Here is a 13,291-nt window from a genome sequence, read left to right as displayed (position 1 = left end):
TGGAGAATTTTATATTTATTCCTGGTATACCATAGCAGTTAAAGCTATTTATTGAGTACTCTTAAATAGTTTATTTAGTAATCTATGCTGCTAATAAAAATGGGAAATCAAAATATAAATAAACTCATTAAGAGTTTGCAGACTGGGATGACAAGTACTGTTCACATAAATAAACAGTGACGTATAATCATCCTTTTATGATCTGATTTGCCTGGTTTTGTTTGAGCATGTAGGATGACCTTCTAGGTAAGATCGCTTCTTGCTTTTCCAAATTGGAGCATCCTACAGGCTATATAAAATAACTGTACAACAAATTTATACTCCCACAAAAACTGTTTCACTATCCTCGCTGTGATGAAATTATATCCAGTATATGATATAAACAGCTCTTCATTAAATGAAGGAGTTTCTTTTCACTCATTCATGTGTGAATCCTGTGATTCCCATTGACAATGATCTGAGGAACACAAATAAAGCTATTCTTGAAGTACTTACACAAAGTGAAAAAGGGCTCTCTCAGAAGTCTCTACCAAATCTGTCATCAAGTCTCATTGGCTCAAATTGGGTCATCTACCCATTCCTTGCTCACTGTTCAAGGAAATGCATTGCCTGGAGCTGGCATTGGTCCAACTTATCATGACACAGGTCAGCTGGAGGGCAGAGGACAAAAGGTAAAATCTATGAGTTCTGTTAGGAAGAAGAAAGGAGAATGAATGAAAAATAGGCAATTAAAAATGTATATTATGGTAAAAATTGGACATATATTAAACATACATCCACATGTCTATTAGTGTAAGAAAGTTTCTGCCTTCACAAACTTACATTCATTGGCAAATACAGACACTCAAATTAAAATAACTTTAATATTCAATATGTGCAACAAAAAAACTGAAACAGGGTAATGGGGGATGCTCATTTTAGGGAGGTGGCCTCTCTGAGATGGCGGTATTTTAGTTAAGACTGGAATGGTCACAAGAGGCAGCCAGGTGAAGACCTGTGGAAAGAATGTTCCATTTCAGAGAGAAAGGCAAGTGCAAATTCCCCAAGACAAGCTTGGCCTTTTCAAGTGAGAGAAAGACTGGCAGAGCTACAACCTCATGAAGGAGGTAAGAGATTGGATATGAGAAGTCTTTGGGACTAGCTCATGTCCGGATCATAATGAAAAGTTTGGATTTTGTTCTACTTGAACTGGAAAGGCACCAGGGTTGCATTTCTGGGGAGAAAAGAGAGGCATCAAAGAGAAGTAAAGCTTTCTGATGTCAGTCTCACAATTTCACCTGCATTCGTTTGTGTCAGCCAATCTCTTTGATCATGGGGTTTGAGACCATTCATTTGAGTACCCCCAATATTTTTCTGATTTTCTGCAAAAATTATTGGTTAATTTTTCATATGCAGTTATTCTACAAAATGGGTCACTTTCTAATTTTAGAGAACCCATACTATTAACTTGAAACCACAAATTTACAACTGTCCAAAATGGAAGTTGGGCTTTATTGCAGAATTACTGAGGTAGTCAAAATATCCAGACTGGCTGGGAAACATTTTAAATGAGCAGATTTGTCAAGGTATGTACCATAAGTCAGAAGTAACTGCTATTCCTTCAACAGTCTAAACTGTCAACTCCATCCTCCTCCTGAATAAAAATAAACATTTTCTCCATAACAAAGGCTTTTTATAAAAGCAATAAAACAACTCAAGGGAGCATTGTTATCATGAGCTAATCACGCCCTTGGGGAATTAGAGGCACTTAGCTGCACCCAATGCCTCACAGCACCTGAGGGCTGTGATTATCTCCTGATAACCTCCCAGTCTGTCAGACAGACCTTGTTGGTTAATTAGATAATATTCAACTTGGTAATACTGTTTTTGAAGATTTTTTTGGAAGTTGCATAAACAAACACAATTTATAAAAAAACACCTACATACATACACACACATATCAGCCAAAAATTGGATAATTATCATTTACTTCAAATGAAACCAAGTTTTAAATAACTATATTTATATGTATATTTGTATTTGTATTTATATTTATATTTATATTTATATTTATATTTATATTTATAAAATAGAGTCTAAGAACTAAATCCTGAGGTGCTACTTTAACAATGAGTAATTCTGATGAGCTCAACCCAGGAAATCTTTTAGAGAAACCACAAAATATTACATAATGTAGTTTATTTACAATTAACAAATGGTTGTGACACTTCAATCCTTTTTATAAGATTCAGTTGCCCATTGTTTAATAAAGAGTTGGGGCAGAATTATGAATGTATATTGTTAATAATAAATCCCGGCATAAACATATACATTAACTTGGAAAAGTTTGTCATAATAAGGCTTATGTTAGGGTGACAGAGAAAAACTTAGAAATAAACTTGAATATTGACAGTTATTTGGCAGTTTAAATGTTTTAATTAGTTTAAATATTTAAAGAAAAAAATTGCACAGCTGTGTTACTCTGCAAAATAAATTTACCTACTCTTAAAGTGATTATAGTGTCTATGAATCGCACAAACTATGATATTACATTAATAAATGGGTGAATTTTTTAATAAAAGATGCCATACAACTGAAAATATTTTATAGCACTATCACTTTTCACAAGTGATAATTAAGAAAATTTAAAATGATTCAGAAGTTTAATTTTGTTTTTCTTGGCTTTCTTATGTACTTAAATATGAATGAACTAGATTGACCTAAATAATAATAATTCAAGGTAGAGTTTAAGTTTTGAAAACTACTAAGTTTATAATGTGGGAGGCTAAATAGTATACTAACAAAGGATGATGGGACTTTAAGGGGAACATCGGGAATCTAAGATAAATAGCTAAGGATGGATAAAAAAGAGATAAATTAGAATAAATTTATGAGAGAGATTATAGAATTTTTTCCTCTTGGCTTTTCAAAATGCCAACAAACAGAGCAAGATTTATTGAGTCATGGCTATATGCCAAGTGCCATTACCACCTAATTGCGTATAGGAGTCAAGATCCAAATAAAGTAGAGCCTCTACTCTCAAAGAATTTATCTTTTTGTTCTACACAAAATGTCTCATATGCCCAAACTTAGTAGTTATTTATGTAAGTCAATACAAATAATCAAATTAGTCCAAGATCTCAATACCCATCCGTCACAATCACCAGAAGCATTTATTTTTAAACACAAATTCTTAGGCCCTGAGAAATTGTAACTCAGCAGATCTGTGGAAGGAATTAGTTTTTAAGTCCCTCAAATGACTCATATTCACAGCTGTATTTGGGAAACATTCGAATATTGTGGGGGAAATAATATAATTAAAAACAAAATCTTTCCATTTCAGAAAGCCTCTCCACAAAGATAGAAGAGAAAGAAAACAATTTTATTATTGAATAAGCATTAGACCGGAATGTGATGCACATCACAGGAAACCCACTAAGAGATTCAAAGACAGAAAGAAATCTCGCCATTTTATATGGCCCTACTGATACAAGTCATTTCATGCATGTTTTCAATATAAACAATAATTAGTCCTCAAGTAAGAGAACTTGACAGCACTATTTGTCACACACAGTTTATCCTAAATTCACCTGGTAACTGGGTTTATACAAAGGAAAAAGAATTCCTCACATCTTTATGAGGGGCAATTAGTTTTGCAACTTGGAGCTAGGCTCCCACCTCCCACAGAAACTCCACCTCCCACAAAAACTGGGAGGAAGGGTGCTGTAGCCCTTGGTGTTTACATTCCAAAGGGATGGCTAGCAGGCCTTTGAGGAAGGCATTCCTGAGTTGTAAAACTGGCAAGAGGCTTTTTAAAAGAGTTACATACTTCTGGAAGGGGCAGAGAAAGAATTTACAATTACAAGTTGATAAAAATGTCCTAAGAAATGGGTAGGCTGCATATCTTCCCTTAATTTTAACAGGGAAAATTAGGTTTTTATTTTTAATTTGCATTTGCTCCTAAAATATACATGCCATAATCTCATCATCTAAGATGGTTTGTGAACAGGATCGCCTGCCTGTGAGATCATGATTGTTTTTAATTACTCTTTTAAATTTAAAATTCTAAAGAGACTTGGACAATGTAAGAATGAACACTTAAATAAATGATTGAGTGAATAAAGGAATTGAGAAATGGATGAACAAAAACCCCTTCATCTGAGGGGCATTCCGTCATAGGTGAGCTGTCCCACTTGTCTTCCATAGACATAAGTCTTGGATAGAGGAGATTGCTGTCTCACATAGAAATTCCATGAGGTGGTCTTCAAGGCCCCTTCCACCAATGAGATTCTTAAAGTGATTTAGATCAGGGACACGTGGGTTGAAATAAAGCAAGTATATTAGAAGTAATCACTGACACAAAGATAATTCAGAGTTGGAGGGACAACTACCTGTAGAATTTATTGCCTTTCTATTGGAAGTTGGCTGTAGTCATTAAGGTCTTTCATATAAGCAATGAACATTCTCAATGACCAGAAATACAAAAAATAAATCACCCTGACATCTTTTGAAATACGGTCATACAAGACTATGTAATTATGAAATTAACACAATGCCCCAGAAAGTGACAACCTACATTCACTCTGTGTGGGCTCTTATTTAAAAAGAAATAGCACTAAATTAAAAATCAAACATTTTAGCATACTTAAGAGAAGCTACTCAATAACCAGGTAAAACGCATTTCTAAGAAGAATGTTTTGAGTCAACTGTCAAAATGGCAAAAATTTTTAGCCTTACCACATTTTTTTGACTATTCATGGGTTATTTACTCCTATGTTTTGCTAATCCAAAGTAATGCATATGATGAGAGAGCATAAGGCAGGCTGAGGGCAAACTACAAGCTAGCACACTGCCCTCACCCTCCCCAAGGTGGGATATGTGTAATATTCCTCAGGAACTCCTGGCTGCCCAAAAACAAAGGAAAGGAAAGAAAACAAATGGTTGATTGATAGAGATTAGAGTCCTGCAGGACATGAGTCTCCTTCAGTTTACAAATATCTTAGTAAATTTCAAGAAAAAGGCAATCTTATCAATAGCCTAATCTCCAGAAACCTGTAGACTCCATTTCCTGGAGCCCCAACATCACCTTCCCCTCTATAGTGATATGGGGAAGAAGAAAATAGCAGGTAAAATTAAATTTCCATATAAGCTACAGCCCTTGACAAATACTTGAAGCAAATGTAGAGTATACATTTCTCCAGGAACTCCCTACTATTTTAATGGTAATGTTTTGCTAGAGGGAAAAACAACCTTAGCTTGACAATAGCTAGCCCTCCAGTATCCTGTGAATATTCTTTAGTATATGAAAATCCTTTTAAGAAACTTCCTCTTGACTTTACCTCCCCCAACTCCATAGTATGTAACCAATTACTCTTCACAACCCCAGTGCAGCTCTTTCTGCCCATGGGTCTTGTCCCCATGCTTTAATAAAGTCACCTTTTTGCACCAAAGATGTCTTCAAGGATTCTTTCTTGGCTGTCAGCTCCAAACCACTCTACCACTCCAAAATTTCATTACATCCACTCAATAAGGCAGTTAAATAAATTATTTCCAAGGTTGTTCTGGAAAATAACCCTTTTGAATCTTTCTGAATCAACCTGTGCCTTCTCTTACACAAAATTCTGGATTGTTTTCCCACTGATTAGCTATTTTATCTGCAAAAAGAAAAAATATATTGTTTTATGAGCTAACAAATTAATATTTTAGGACAGAGTAGATCTATTAGTGGAACAGTGATGCAAAAATATGACACCAGGCTTTCTTCTGAATTGTAACAGAACAGTAATGTTAGCTATCGCATACAGTTTTTGAACTAGTCTTCCTTTTTGCATAGATTGATGTATCTAATGTAACTATTTTCTCAAAGTTTCAAAGAACTATTTTCCAAACTATGTAAATTCTAAATTAAAATTGACCAAGCTGAAATTCATTGAAATTTTAAAGACAAAGTGAGGCATATTAAACATTTTAAGAGTTTATTTGAGCAACAAGTGATTGTAATATAGAAGTGCCAAAGAAGTGGCTAAGAGCATTCTATTCACAAGGGCTTGGGGAGAGACTTTCATAGAGAAAAGGTGGAAGCAAAGCAAGGAAACTATTTGATTGGTTGTATCTTAAAACCTAGTTGATGGTTTATTATTGATTATTCTTAGGTTTTTTTTTTTTTTTATTTTTTAACGTTTTATTTATTTTTGAGACAGGGAGAGACAGAGCATGAACGGGGGAGGGTCAGAGAGAGAGGGAGACACAGAATCTGAAACAGGCTCCAGGTTCTGAGCAGTCAGCACAGAGCCCGACGCGGGCCTCGAACTCACAGACAGTGAGATCGTGACCTGAGCCCAAGTCGGACGCTTAACCAACTGAGCCACCCAGGCGCCCCAAGGTTTTGATTTTGTATTTATTTACAGGCTTAGAGTTTGGTTTCCTTAGTAGGTTGCCATGGCATTAGAGCCACCTTAGTCTAATGGCATTAGAGCCACCTTAGTCTTAGCCACTGTCACCTTAGTCTCCTTGTTTAATTAACTTAACAAAAATCAGTCTGTAAGCTCTCTGGAACAAAAGGATCATCTTTATTCTATCGTTTCAAACATTATTTATATTTCCTTAGTATTTTTAATGAGGTTTTCTTCAAGCTAGTGTGATGTATGGAACGTATTTCTAGACCATAAAGCATATCCTAAGCCTACCTCCTAGCAGAGGATTTTGACGATATATGCTCAGAAAACACTTAATAGATCAGAGACATATAAGATCTTAAATTTGAGGAATTCTTGGGAAGCCTGAGGTGTAACATATCTTTAAATATTACCTCCTTCTTTCACACTAACATCTTAGTTTTCTCCAGTAATAATAGGAATAGATAAAAAATCCAGAAGGCAATCAAGAAGTCTTCTAAAGTGATTGCATTTTCAGGCAAAGTTATCAATCTAATAATAGACTAACTCTACTTCATGGAACTTTCCCAGGTGTAGGAAGAAAATCCCAATGACATTATTAAACACATTGCCTAATACTTTGCCATTCTGGGCATTTGACCGTTTGCTCTATGTGGGTATGTTTAATGCCTAAACTAGAAAACTTTCACATATACAGATAACATCCCATTGAGTTTGTGGTTGAAATAGCTCCCAAATAGAGATGCTCAAATCAGGAATTGTAATTGCATGAAGTATTTTGATCAAAGAGGTGCCAATACAGAGTTAACAAGTCACCAATAACTAAATTGCTTATATTTACAAAAATGTCAGTTTTCTGCCCAACTTTTTCACTGCCACCACCAGAATTCTTCCTTAAAGGCAAGATCTTTCAACATTTTTAGCTCTTTCTTCAAGCATTAACTTAAATATTCCTAAATAATATATTTATATAGCTATGCTTAATTTATCAATATTATCCAGAGCCAGCTTAATTTCTCAATATATGGCTAGTTAATTAATGTTTTTAAACTACTGTACACCTCCCTCCCTCACCTCTGCTCCCTCTTTGTTCTCAGTATATTTGGTTACACAATACTCAGTGTATACAGTCAAGACTGTGCAACTCTTTTCTTTGCTGAACCGACCAAAATAATGAATTAGAATATCTTTTTCACAAGCTATATTTAATTTTTTTCACTTGCTTAGTTATCTAGGTACTTCTTAATTTTAATAATGAGTGATGCAGTTACCACTAATTTTTTTTTACCCACTCTTTCAAAGATCTACCAAATACCAAAAATATTTTTTCAAATGTTCAATCTCATCTGAGGTCCACTGCCTTTCCTGGGAAAGATTTTCGTCTTATATCTTCATCCCCTGTCAAGTTTGGACTGATTCTGTCTCGGCCTAGAATAAAACTGTCATCCTTGGACTTTGACAATTTTCCATGTTGGATCACCCATTACCTAAATCCTAGATTTTCCCTATTCTCAGTTTATTTCCATATTTTGCTGATACTTACCCTTTATTAGCTTCCTAAGAAAAGATATACTGGGCATATATATTTTTGCCCATGGACATTAGAAAGTATCTCTATTCTACTGTCATACCTGATTGATAGTTTTTGCTGGGTATGGATAGTTTGGCTGGTTATTTTTACCAAATATTAAACTATTTGTCCTCAGAAATTGGAAAATACTGCTTCATTGTTTTCTAATTTCCAGCATTATTCTTGAGGAAATTTGAACTATATTCTGTTTTTCAGTTATTGTTGGTGACCTGTCTTGTGTCCACCACTCTTTGGGTCTCCTTTATTCAGAAAATCTTTATGGTGTTCTGAAATGTCTTATGTGCCCTGTCCTGGGTCTGTTTTCATTCACCATATTTGAAGGAGTGTGACCTTTAGGGATAAAGGCTATCATAGCGAGCTTCACAGGAAGAATCAGGAGCCCCATGGACCTAGTTGCTCTAAATAAGACCACCATCTCATTTTCCATCTCCTGTCATAGCTCATGCTTTTAATCACTGTTTTTCAGGGGTTCTTGGGAGCAATTGTGCTGATTTGCTTTCTCTCTTTTGTTTTACCTTAAGACTGCCTCAATTCTACCTTAAGTTAGTTACCAATCATCCTTCTGATATCCATCTTTCAAAACTGTGTTGAAAAATTTCATTCATTTTTCACCTTTTCTGCAACATTTTCTTTTTTGTCTAATACTTTATTATTTCTTCACTTTAACTTTAATGGAGTTTGTGGTAGTTATAGGAGATAAACAGAAGAAGCTGGTCTATTATACTTAAGCAGATGCTATAATTTCATTTTTAAAGGGAAAAACCAATGTACCTAAACCTTCTTAATGGTAGCCTTAAAATACAGTACTTTCTATCTGGTCCCCAAATAAAGAGGAGGGTATGAAAACTTTTAAAAGAAGAAGTCTTTTTTTCAATACCTCCTGCCTGTCTTCCCCTACCACTCCTGTACTTCTTGGTATATGCCTCTTCCTTCCTAGCACCTATCTCCACTAAGTTTAAGTTGATTTTGTTTTAAATAATTTTGAGTTTATTGTATTTCTTTTTTGCTTCCTGGAATATATTTTCTCCTTTCAATAACTACCTCTAGTAATCTTACTTTATATTGCTTTTGTCTCAAGCAAATGTAACTATATTTATCTAGTCTTAAGAATATTGGAATGTCACAAAAATAAACTCAAAATGGATAAAGGACCTGAATGTGAGACAGGAAACCATCAAAACCTTAGAGGAGAAAGCAGGAAAAGACCTCTCTGACCTCAGCCGTAGCAATCTCTTACTCGACACATCCCCAAAGGCAAGGGAATTAAAAGCAAAAGTGAATTACTGGGACCTTATGAAGATAAAAAGCTTCTGCACTGCAAAGGAAACAACCAACAAAACTAAAAGGCAACCAACGGAATGGGAAACGATATTTGCAAATGACATATCGGACAAAGGGCTGGTATCCAAAATCTATAAAGAGCTCACCAAACTCCACACCCGAAGGGCAAATAACCCAGTGAAGAAATGGGCAGAAAACATGAATAGACACTTCTCTAAAGAAGACATCCGGATGGCCAACAGGCACATGAAAAGATGTTCCGCGTCGCTCCTTATCAGGGAAATACAAATCAAAACCACACTCAGGTATCACCTCACACCAGTCAGAGTGGCCAAAATGAACAAATCAGGAGACTATAGATGCTGGAGAGGATGTGGAGAAACGGGAACCCTCTTGCACTGTTGGTGGGAATGCAAATTGGTGCAGCCGCTCTGGAAAGCAGTGTGGAGGTTCCTCAGAAAATTAAAAATAGACCTACCCTATGACCCAGCAATAGCACTGCTAGGAATTTATCCAAGGGACACAGGAGTACTGATGCATAGGGGCACTTGTACCCCAATGTTCATAGCAGCACTCTCAACAATAGCCAAATTATGGAAAGAGCCTAAATGTCCATCAACTGATGAATGGATAAAGAAATTGTGGTTTATATACACAATGGAGTACTACGTGGCAATGAGAAAAAATGAAATATGGCCTTTTGTAGCAACGTGGATGGAACTGGAGAGTGTGATGCTAAGTGAAATAAGCCATACAGAGAAAGACAGATACCATATGGTTTCACTCTTATGTGGATCCTGAGAAACTTAACAGGAAGCCATGGGGGAGGGGAAGGAAAAAAAAAAAAAGAGGTTAGAGTGGGAGAGAGCCAAAGCATAAGAGACTGTTGAGAACTGAGAACAAACTAAGGGTTGATGGGGGGTGGGAGGGAGGAGAGGGTGGGTGATGGGTATTGAGGAGGGCACCTTTTGGGATGAGCACTGGGTGTTGTATGGAAACCAATTTGACAATAAATTTCATATATAAATAAAAAAAATAAATAAATAAAAATTAAAAAAAAAAAAAAAGAATATTGGAATGTGTATAATCCACTTTAGAAGGATATACACCAAAGAGACAAAGTGAGTAGTATTTCATAGCATATTTGTAAATATCATTTAGGTGAGCTTGTCATTTCTTTGTTCCCAAATGAGACAGACATCTCAGAAAAAAGAGACCAATGTGTTTCCTCACTTGGCCAGATAGTATACCAATAATGAGAACAGAAATTTAAATATTTGACCAGCAAATTCTCCATAATCATGCATATTCAAACTTCTTTTCTTTTGCTCCCATAATAAAAAAAGACAAACATGATGATAAATAAGTAGAGCCAATATTTCTCACAGCAATAGAACAGTATTTAATTTATACTGGCATTAATCAGGTGTGATCTAGAGTGCTAAATACATTATTCACACAGATTTTTGTGGGCTCTGAATAAATACAGCATTATTCACACAATGGCACCTTATGCTATTATAAAGACAATTGAGCTAAAAATAAATTAATAAAAGTGCCATGCAAATACAACTGAGTCATGTGGACTTTTTATTGTCTAACACACACTATATAATAATAATAGACCCTTGTATTTATAGACTGATTTTCTTCAAGGAACTCAAAAAATTTTCTAGACATAGTTTTATTTTTATTTTTATTATTTTTAAAATGTTTATTTATTTATTTTGAGAGACAGAGTATGAGTGGGGAGGGATAGAGAGGGAGAGAGGGAGAGAGAATCCCAAGCAGGCATGGTGCTGTCAATGCAGATCCTGATGCAGGACTTGATCTCAGGAATCGTTAGATCATGATCTGAGCAGAAATCAAGAGTTGGTCACTTAACTGACTTAGCCACCCAGCCAACCCAAGACATAGTTTTAATATGCATGTTTCACAACTACAATAAGACATGAAAAAAAGAGAAAACAGGTACAATATCAAAGAGGGATTTTGTTTATTCATCACCTCTTTAATAAGGTAACTGTATTTTGTAACAAAAATATTCAGTATTATAGAAATGATTTTAAAGGGTGTGGAATGTTTCCTAAAGCAGCATCTATATAACAAGTTGTGTCTTTAAATGATGAGCTACTAGTGTTAGTGACATACTTTAACTTGTTTAACTCAGTTCAACGATCTCCCTTTTCCACTCAACATTTTCCCATCTCTTACCTCCTAGATATCTTATATTGTATCTTGAACCTGGAAAACAATTGGTGTCTTCAACTTAAAAAATTAAAATGACACTATTTACTCCCTATTGTGTTTCCTGGGCTATGATGGGTATTAAAAAGGCCTAAGAATATTGGGGAGCTAAAGGTCCTTTGATCATAAAATGGGCATGTGTCACATCTACTAATCTCCACCACAATACCTAACTACCACTATTCTCCCTTTAATTTTGGAATTATTAGTATTCAAGTGAGATCCCCATTGCACTCTCTAATTTAGCATTTGTTTTGTCCAACAGCCTCCAAACCATCAAAACTGCTGCTTCCACTATCTGGTATGGAAAGCATGCGTCAGTTTCCTAGTGATTAAATGGATACAGCCAATGATACTTGAATTTCAATTGTATTTTTGGGACCCAGCAGCAAGAAGCTAACAGTGGGCTTTTGGAACTAGAAGTTTATTTTGGAAGTAGAAGACAGTTGGACAGGGCTAAGTTGGAGCTGCTGCTAAGGCACATTCCCTAGAAGAGGACCAGCATGGGTCACTTCTCATGCAGGGTTAATCAGTAATACCCCAAAAAGTAGCATTGCCCAGCAGAGCACTCTAACCATATGCCCAGTTAAGAAAAAATAATTTTGCCTTTTCTCCATAATCCATTCTTCCTGATTCCAAATTTAAGAAGCTAGAATCAGAGGCAGGATAAAGAGTAAAGTAAATTTTCTTCCCCTTTCCCTGACTCAGGTTCTAGCTAGGAGGAGATAAACTGGATGATGAGTGACTGAGGTTTTAATGACTGTAGATGACTGGAAGCTAAGGAAGTCTGCTCAGATATTCTTAGAAGATGTGCTACTCATCAAGGAAATGAGATTTAACTTAGTCCTGGTTGGGGCAGTGGCTGATGAAAAAAGCAAAATAATTTCATGTTATGTCCTACTGAGTTAAACATTTAAGCATCCTGGTTATACAAATCTATTCAAAGCTTTAGATAGTGAGGCACAGTTGTAGTGATGGGTTACTGTTTTCATTAGTATTTGATTTTTAAAACTCAGGCACAAGTTATAATCCAAAAGGATATTACACCAATATCCTACTACTGCCTGAATATAAATCTCTAACTGCTTACAGAAGTGCCTACATAAGTAGATTCCAACCTTTTCAAAGTATCAAATAAATAATTAAGGGCACACTTAATTATTTTTCTAGTTTGCATCTAGTCTTCTGTTCTCCAACCCATTTTGCATTGATTTTTTTTACTAACTGAACTTTTGTTATTTATTTTTTTACTTGTCTATCAGATATCTCTTCTAAATATTACTCATAATTTTATCCCCTTAAAAGTGATAACATTGTCTATGTTGTTCATAGATATATTCCCAGCTCCTTGCTTATAATAGATATTTAATAAATATTTGCTGATTGAATGTAACCTTTGCCATACATTTTATATATAATTTCTACTAAACAAATGACATTTCATAAATTCTAACTATTTCATTTCCCATTAGCTCACCAGGATTGCTACACAGAAATGATGTCCTTCCAGGCCAGATCAGAGAACCTTAATAAATCTTTGCTTTATCAAGTGCTTAATGTAGAATTTCCCAAGTTGGAAATGACTGCTCAATAAAAATGAGTGATAACTATTGCCAAAATAAAATGAATGTGTTAGATCAAAACTCCATAGTAAATGTATATAAATGCTGGATGTCAAGATGATGATAATGTTAATTTTCCTCAATTTTCACTTTTACCTGGTAATATGAGCTATAATCTCATTTACTATATCTTTATAGATATTAGTTATGATAAGAATAAGCATCAATATCAAGTA

The 13,291-nt window shown here is 35.1% G+C and overlaps 2 long non-coding RNA genes across 6 annotated transcripts in view; one reads left to right on the top strand and one right to left on the bottom strand.

Annotated features, from left to right (window-relative positions):
- The window catches only part of LOC147583103 (uncharacterized), a 623,699-nt gene that overhangs the window by 533,881 nt on the left and 76,527 nt on the right, over positions 1-13,291 (top strand). The gene's annotated exons all lie outside the window — the stretch shown is intronic.
- Positions 10,955-13,291, bottom strand: part of LOC147583102 (uncharacterized) — an 86,331-nt gene continuing 83,994 nt past the window's right edge. Inside the window, exon 3 of the long non-coding RNA XR_015245468.1 lies at positions 10,955-11,100. This is a non-coding gene — a long non-coding RNA (uncharacterized LOC147583102). The remainder of the gene's footprint in view (positions 11,101-13,291) is intronic.

This window comes from Puma concolor, chromosome A2 (assembly GCF_028749965.1).
Source record: "Puma concolor isolate L17-30 chromosome A2, mPumCon1.1.hap2, whole genome shotgun sequence".
NCBI classification, from domain to species: Eukaryota; Metazoa; Chordata; class Mammalia; order Carnivora; family Felidae; genus Puma; species Puma concolor.
Note: the sequence above shows the minus strand (reverse complement) of the source record. Positions and strands in the feature narration are given on the sequence as shown.